Below are 6,017 nucleotides of genomic sequence, written 5' to 3' on the forward strand. Positions count from 1 at the left end.
TCCCTCTACAAGGCTGTGACACACTCAATTTTATTTGCTAGCAGTGTTAGTTTGGTCCTTGGAACTTTTGTCTTAGCTTCATCTCATTATCTCAAATTTTGTCCAATTTAAATGATAGCCTCCCTGGGAAATTTAATTCTGCCTTTAATCTTGTTGCTAATAATTTAAGTCAACATTCTCCTCATTTCAATTGATAAAAACAAGACTATTGGTGAGCAGAAGATGCTGTCACGGAAAAGGATGAGAAAGCATATTTTATTTTTAATTCATAAAAATGTGTTTGTAGTAAAGCATAAAATTGCACTAAATTAAAGGCAGGTGAAGTTCAGTCCTTCACACATTCATTTAAGTACTGCTAGTGTCAGAATATGACTCATCACTTCAAACCAAGCAAGCACTAAAACTCCTAGAAACAATTTTAACTTTCTCATGAACCTGTAAGCTCACGTTGAGATGTTCTAATGTGTCTCCACCCCAACTAAAAAGACTCCGTGGTGACAAAGATAACACAAGCAATGAACTTTTAAGTGGCTTTATACACACTGCAAATCTATTAGATTTGTTCTTGTTTTGGAAATGAATATCATTAATTATTCAGTGGGTTATTGCATAAGGTTTAAATACCCACTCTTCAGGCTGACTATATTTCAGTAATCCCCCTATAAAGCATTAATCTTACGGAGGGGGAGGGGGGAATTGTCCTCCATGCTCCTGCCTGAAATGGTGCAGGATCACAGCAGGGAATGAAGGAAAATGTTGTCTCATCAATCGTCAACCGGGACTTCCCTCCTGCCTAGTGAGGACTGCCATTCACCACTCCTTCCCTACCCCCCACAAGGAAATGGCAGTTGCGGGGGGGGGGGGGGCGGAGGGCAAGGATTGGGTGCGCGGAGGATTTTCCTCCTGTCCCATTTACCGTTGCTTCCTGGGTCACCATGTGAAAGGTAGTGGTGGAAGCCTGGAGGTTCCCTGTGGAGTGAAAGGGCCTTGCACCAGCCTCCTCTCCCCTAGTCGGTCCCAAGCACTTACCTGCTGAAGGCCTCTGTCTCAGTTGAGGCCTTCTGTGGGTGTCTTGATTCGATCTTCAGGCTGCTTCTGCCTCTTTGAGGTCCTTTGCCACCTTTTTTGGTGCTGCAGCGGCATTCCATGCTGTTAACTTAACTCATATGATCTGTCCTGTGGGATAAGTTAACAGCATCAATTATATTAGGGCATTTCTTTCTGAAATTTTTTCATACAATTGCTAAAAGTGTAGATTCTTGTGTTTGTGGTACTTTTCAGTTATTGTAAAGAAAGAACTTGCATTTATATATTGTCTTTTGTTCCCTCAGAATGTCCCACAGCCAATGAATCACTTTTGAAGTATTGTCACTGTTGTTATGCAGGCAAACGCAGCAGTCAATTTGTGTACAGCAAGATCCCACATGAAAGCACATGAGGTAAACAACCAGTTAATCTGTCTTGGTGGTGTTGGTTGAGGTATGAATATTGGCTAAGGACACCAGGACAACTCTGCGCTCTGCTTCAAATAGTGACATGGAATCTTTTAGATCTACTTGAGAGGGCAGATGTGGTTTAATGTCTCATCCGAAAGATGGCACCTTCGACAGTGCAGCACTCCCTCAGTACTGCACTGAAGTGCCAGCTTAGATCATGTGCTCAAATCCAAGGAGTGGGGCTTGAATCCATGACCTACTGATTCAGAATACTGCACGTGATGAAAAGCAAGAATGCTGTCTGCTCTGTCAGTGAGCTCTCACTCATTCTTTGATGCTGCTAGCTTAATTGCAATGCTCTTGACATTTCGGTCTGCCCAGTGAATCATTGTCAGGAAAAATTTTTGATTCTTTTCCACGTTGATGTTGTAACTAAGGCAACACATGACCTTTCTCTTGACCGAAACTCACTTGAACAGATTTGGAGGAAGCATTGGCTTTGCAAATACCAAACGCTAAAACTAAAGTCAGAACTTTTGCTGCCAAAATTGGATACCCTTCTGCATCAGCCATGGCTCAGTGGCAGCACTCTCACCTCTGAGTCAGAAGGTTACAGGTTGAAGTCCCACTCCAGAGTCCGCCCTTTCAGATGGATGTAAAAGATCCCATGGCACTATTTTGAAGAAGAGCAGGAGAGTTCTCCCTGGTTTCCTGGCCATTGTTTATCCCTCAACCAACATCACTAAAAAACAGATTACCTGGTCATTATCACATTGTTGTTGTGGGACCTTGCTGTGTGCAAATTGGCCACCGTGTTTCCGACATTACAACAATGACCACTCTTCAAAAGTATTTAATTGGCTGTAAAGCACTTTGGGACGTCCTGAGGGCATGAAAGGTCCTCTATATATGCATATCCTTTTTAAAAAATTCTATTAATTATGGATTCTTTCTAGATATTAGTCAATCTCTTGTGTTAATGCTTACAGTACGGCAGTGTATATTGCTGGATTAGTGAGTTATAATCCCACCATAGCAGTTTGAGAATTATGAATTCAGTTTAAAAAAAAGTCTGGGAAATAGAAAGCTGGTGTCAGTAAAAGTGACCATGATGCTGCTGGATTGTCGCAAAAGCTCAACTGGTTCACTAATGTCCTTTTAAGAAGGAAACCTGCTATCCTTACCCAGTCTGGCCGATACCTGACTCCAGTGCCACACCGTGGTTGACTTTTAACTGCCCGCTGAAGTGGCCCAGCAAGCCACTCGGTTGTATCAAACTGCTTTCATTGGATCAAGAAAAAGGCCCATAACCACCTTTTCAGGGGAGCAAGTGATGGGCAATAAATGCCGGCCTTGCTAGCGACACCCACAACTCAAGAATGAATAATAAAAAAAGGTTAGAGGATGCATTGTTTTATTAGGAGAGGTACATCACCCAAATAAAGGAGAATATTTTATTGTGTGCTCCTTTAAGGTGTTATTACAGGTCAGGTTGCAGATCAGATCCCTGCCTCTGTTTTACTCTTTGCATCCTCCACACATTCCTGTCCCAGAATGGAGCCAGCTTAACCCCAATGGAGAAACTAGGCTCAAATCTCCAAGGATTATGCTGGGGCATTACAATGCAACGATTAGACAACATATTTCTTTAACTTTGTTCTCAGGGGTTGTAGGTGACATTGGCAAGCCAGAACTTATTGTTCATCCCTGAGTGAAGAGATAAGGATAGCAGGGTACAAGCAAGTCTGTTTATTGACTTGGCACAGCCGTGTGAGAACATCAAGGTGAAGCGAGCAAGAGTAGGTGGAGAGAGCCAGGATCAGACACACTGGTGCCAAAAGAGATACATGATTAAGAAAGAGACTTTGGAGCTGCCAGGTTCCCAGTGATAGATGATGAACAAGCTGGACAGAAGTATGTGCTGTGCGATAAGGTTTTAGGTTCAGAGGTACAAGGCCTGAAGTGTTAGGCTGCAGGAAGAGAAACATCTGATTTGACACTTTCTATGAATCAAAGAGTGTGGGAACAGGAAGGGATACAACTGACAAGAAATGCTGACAGTCGCATACCCATGAGAGCAATGATGTGGAAAGGTATAAAACAGTGAGTCTCCACCTAGAAGGAATCCTCCATGGAAAGACCTCAAGCTGGTGCAATTCTCTGGACAGAGAATGTATCGTTACGATTGCTATGAACTGTGCTAGGTAAGATTGCCTCATAGTGGAAAATAGCAAGATATCCTCTTACTGTTATGAAATATTGCTACTTTGTTGATTTTTGAAGTCTGTCACAAATAAAGCTTATATTGATTTTAATATTCATTTATATATCTGTGGTTGTTTCAGACTTGACAGGCCTGAACCCAAATTATTTCTAGAGACACGATAAGTACTATTTGTCTAATATCTCTGACCCCCCTTAACACCATTGTGGCAGCACCATCACCACAAGAACAGCATCAGTTCAAGAAGACGGCCCAATGGACAGTAAATGCAGCCTTTCCAGTGTCGTCCACACCCCAAAAACAAATAATAAAAACTTCTATCTAGTGTAGCTTCGTGCTGAAAGCAAAGCTTTGCAAAATTACCATTACTGTCGAAAGAGAGCTCTGATTGGAGAGTGGTGGATGTCTTTTGAGAAGCAGATCATTTGTGTTGTGTTAATTTAAGAACAAAAGTTGTTCCAGGGCTTTTCACGGTCATTTGTCATTGTAATGTCCATGCCATGAAGTTTTAGAAGCAGGCCAGCTTCCTATTCTCCACTCTCCATAAACTTCAGCTCATCAAACTCTGCTGCCTATATCCTATCCTGCACAAAGTCCCGCTCATTGGCTCCCCGTCCCCCAGCATTCCAAATTGAAAATTCTCATCCTCTTGATTCAATCTGTTCATGGCCTCATCCCTCTCTATCACTGTAACCTACTCAAGTCCTACAAACCCCTCCCCCGAACTCTCCTTTCCTCTGATTCTGGCCTCTTGTGCATCCTCCATCCTCTGCATCCCACCATTGGAGGCAGCCTATGCCTCATGTTCTACAATTCCCTCCTTAAACCCCTCCACCTCCCTCTCCTCCTTTAAGACGCTCCTTAAAGCCTACCTCACCCTTTCATAATATCTCCTTCTTTGGCTTGGTATCTATTCAGTTTTTCTTTTGCCTCTGTGAAGTACCTTGGAGACATTTTTCCATATTAACGGCTCGATATTCATGCAAACTGTTGTTTTGTTTCATATTATTCAGGCTGTACTGGAAAAACAGTAATTGTTGAAGTGAGTAGAAAGCTACTTTACTTTAATTTTAATCTCAGAGTTAAGGTGGCACCCATTGTGGTTTGCTGTTGTGGCTCAAGGTGTCAACTGAACTCTCCTTTCACACTAAAAGCATAAATATTAACAATAATATCCTGCAAGGCAAACAAGCAGCTCAATAGGTGATCAGCTGTGGCTCAGTGGTAGCTCTTTCACCTCTGGGTCAGAAGGTCGTGGGTTCAAGTTCCACTCCACGAGACTTGAGCATAAAATCTAGGTTTACACTTCAGTGCAGTAATGTGGGAGTGCTGCACTGCCGGAGGTGCTGTCTTTTGGAGGAGGCATTAAACCGAGACCCTGTCTGCTTTCTCAGGTGGATGTAAAAGGTCCCTTGGCACTATGTTAATGAAGAGCAGGGGAGTTCTCCCCGGTGTCCTGGCCAATATTTATCCCTCAACCAACATCACTAAAAAAAAACAGATTGTCTGGTCATTATCTCATTCCTATTTGTGGGACCTTGCTGTGTGCAAATTGGCTGCCGCATTTCCCTACATTACAACAGTGACTACACTTTAAAACTACTTAATTGGCTGTAAAGCGTTTAGGGACATCCTGAGGTCGTGAAAGGCACTATAAGTTCTTTTCTTTCTTTTCAATCAGGAAAATGCCAGTAATTCACAAACAACACTTTTAAAATATTCACTGTTATTAGCCAGGCAATTAAATGTCTAAGAATGGCATAGAATGTATTTTAATAACTTGGTGGTGATTTTAACTAATCCTACCGGGCACAAAATGGGTGCCCGTGGGTTGCTCATCCATTTTACTCCCCGCCCGGTGTATAAACGGGCACCCAGCCCATTGCCACCCAAATATCAACTCCTTTGTTCCTGCATTGATTAAAACGGAATTGGTCACAATCGTTTGATAAAAGGAATCAAGGCAATCATAGAATCATGGAACCATAGAAAGTCACAGCAAAGAAGGAGGCTGTTCGGCCCATCGTGTTCCTACTGGCAGAAAAAGAGCTATCCAGCTTAATCCCACTTTCCAGCACTTGGTCTGTAGCCGTGTACTTCAAGTGCACATCCAAATACTTTTTAATTGAGTTGAGGGTTTCTGCCTCTACCACCCTTTCAGGCAGTGAGTTCGAGACACCCACCACCCTCTGGGTGAAAAAACATTCTCCTCAGCTCCCATCTAATCCCTCTATCAGTTACTTTAAATCTGTGCCCCCTGGTCACTGACCCCTCTGCTAAGGAAAATAAATCCTCCCTATCCACTTTATCCAGTCCCGTCATAATTTTATATACCTCAATTAAATCTCCCCTCAGCC

The sequence above is a fragment of the Heptranchias perlo genome, chromosome 4, assembly GCF_035084215.1.
Source record: "Heptranchias perlo isolate sHepPer1 chromosome 4, sHepPer1.hap1, whole genome shotgun sequence".
In the NCBI taxonomy this organism is placed as follows: Eukaryota; Metazoa; Chordata; class Chondrichthyes; order Hexanchiformes; family Hexanchidae; genus Heptranchias; species Heptranchias perlo.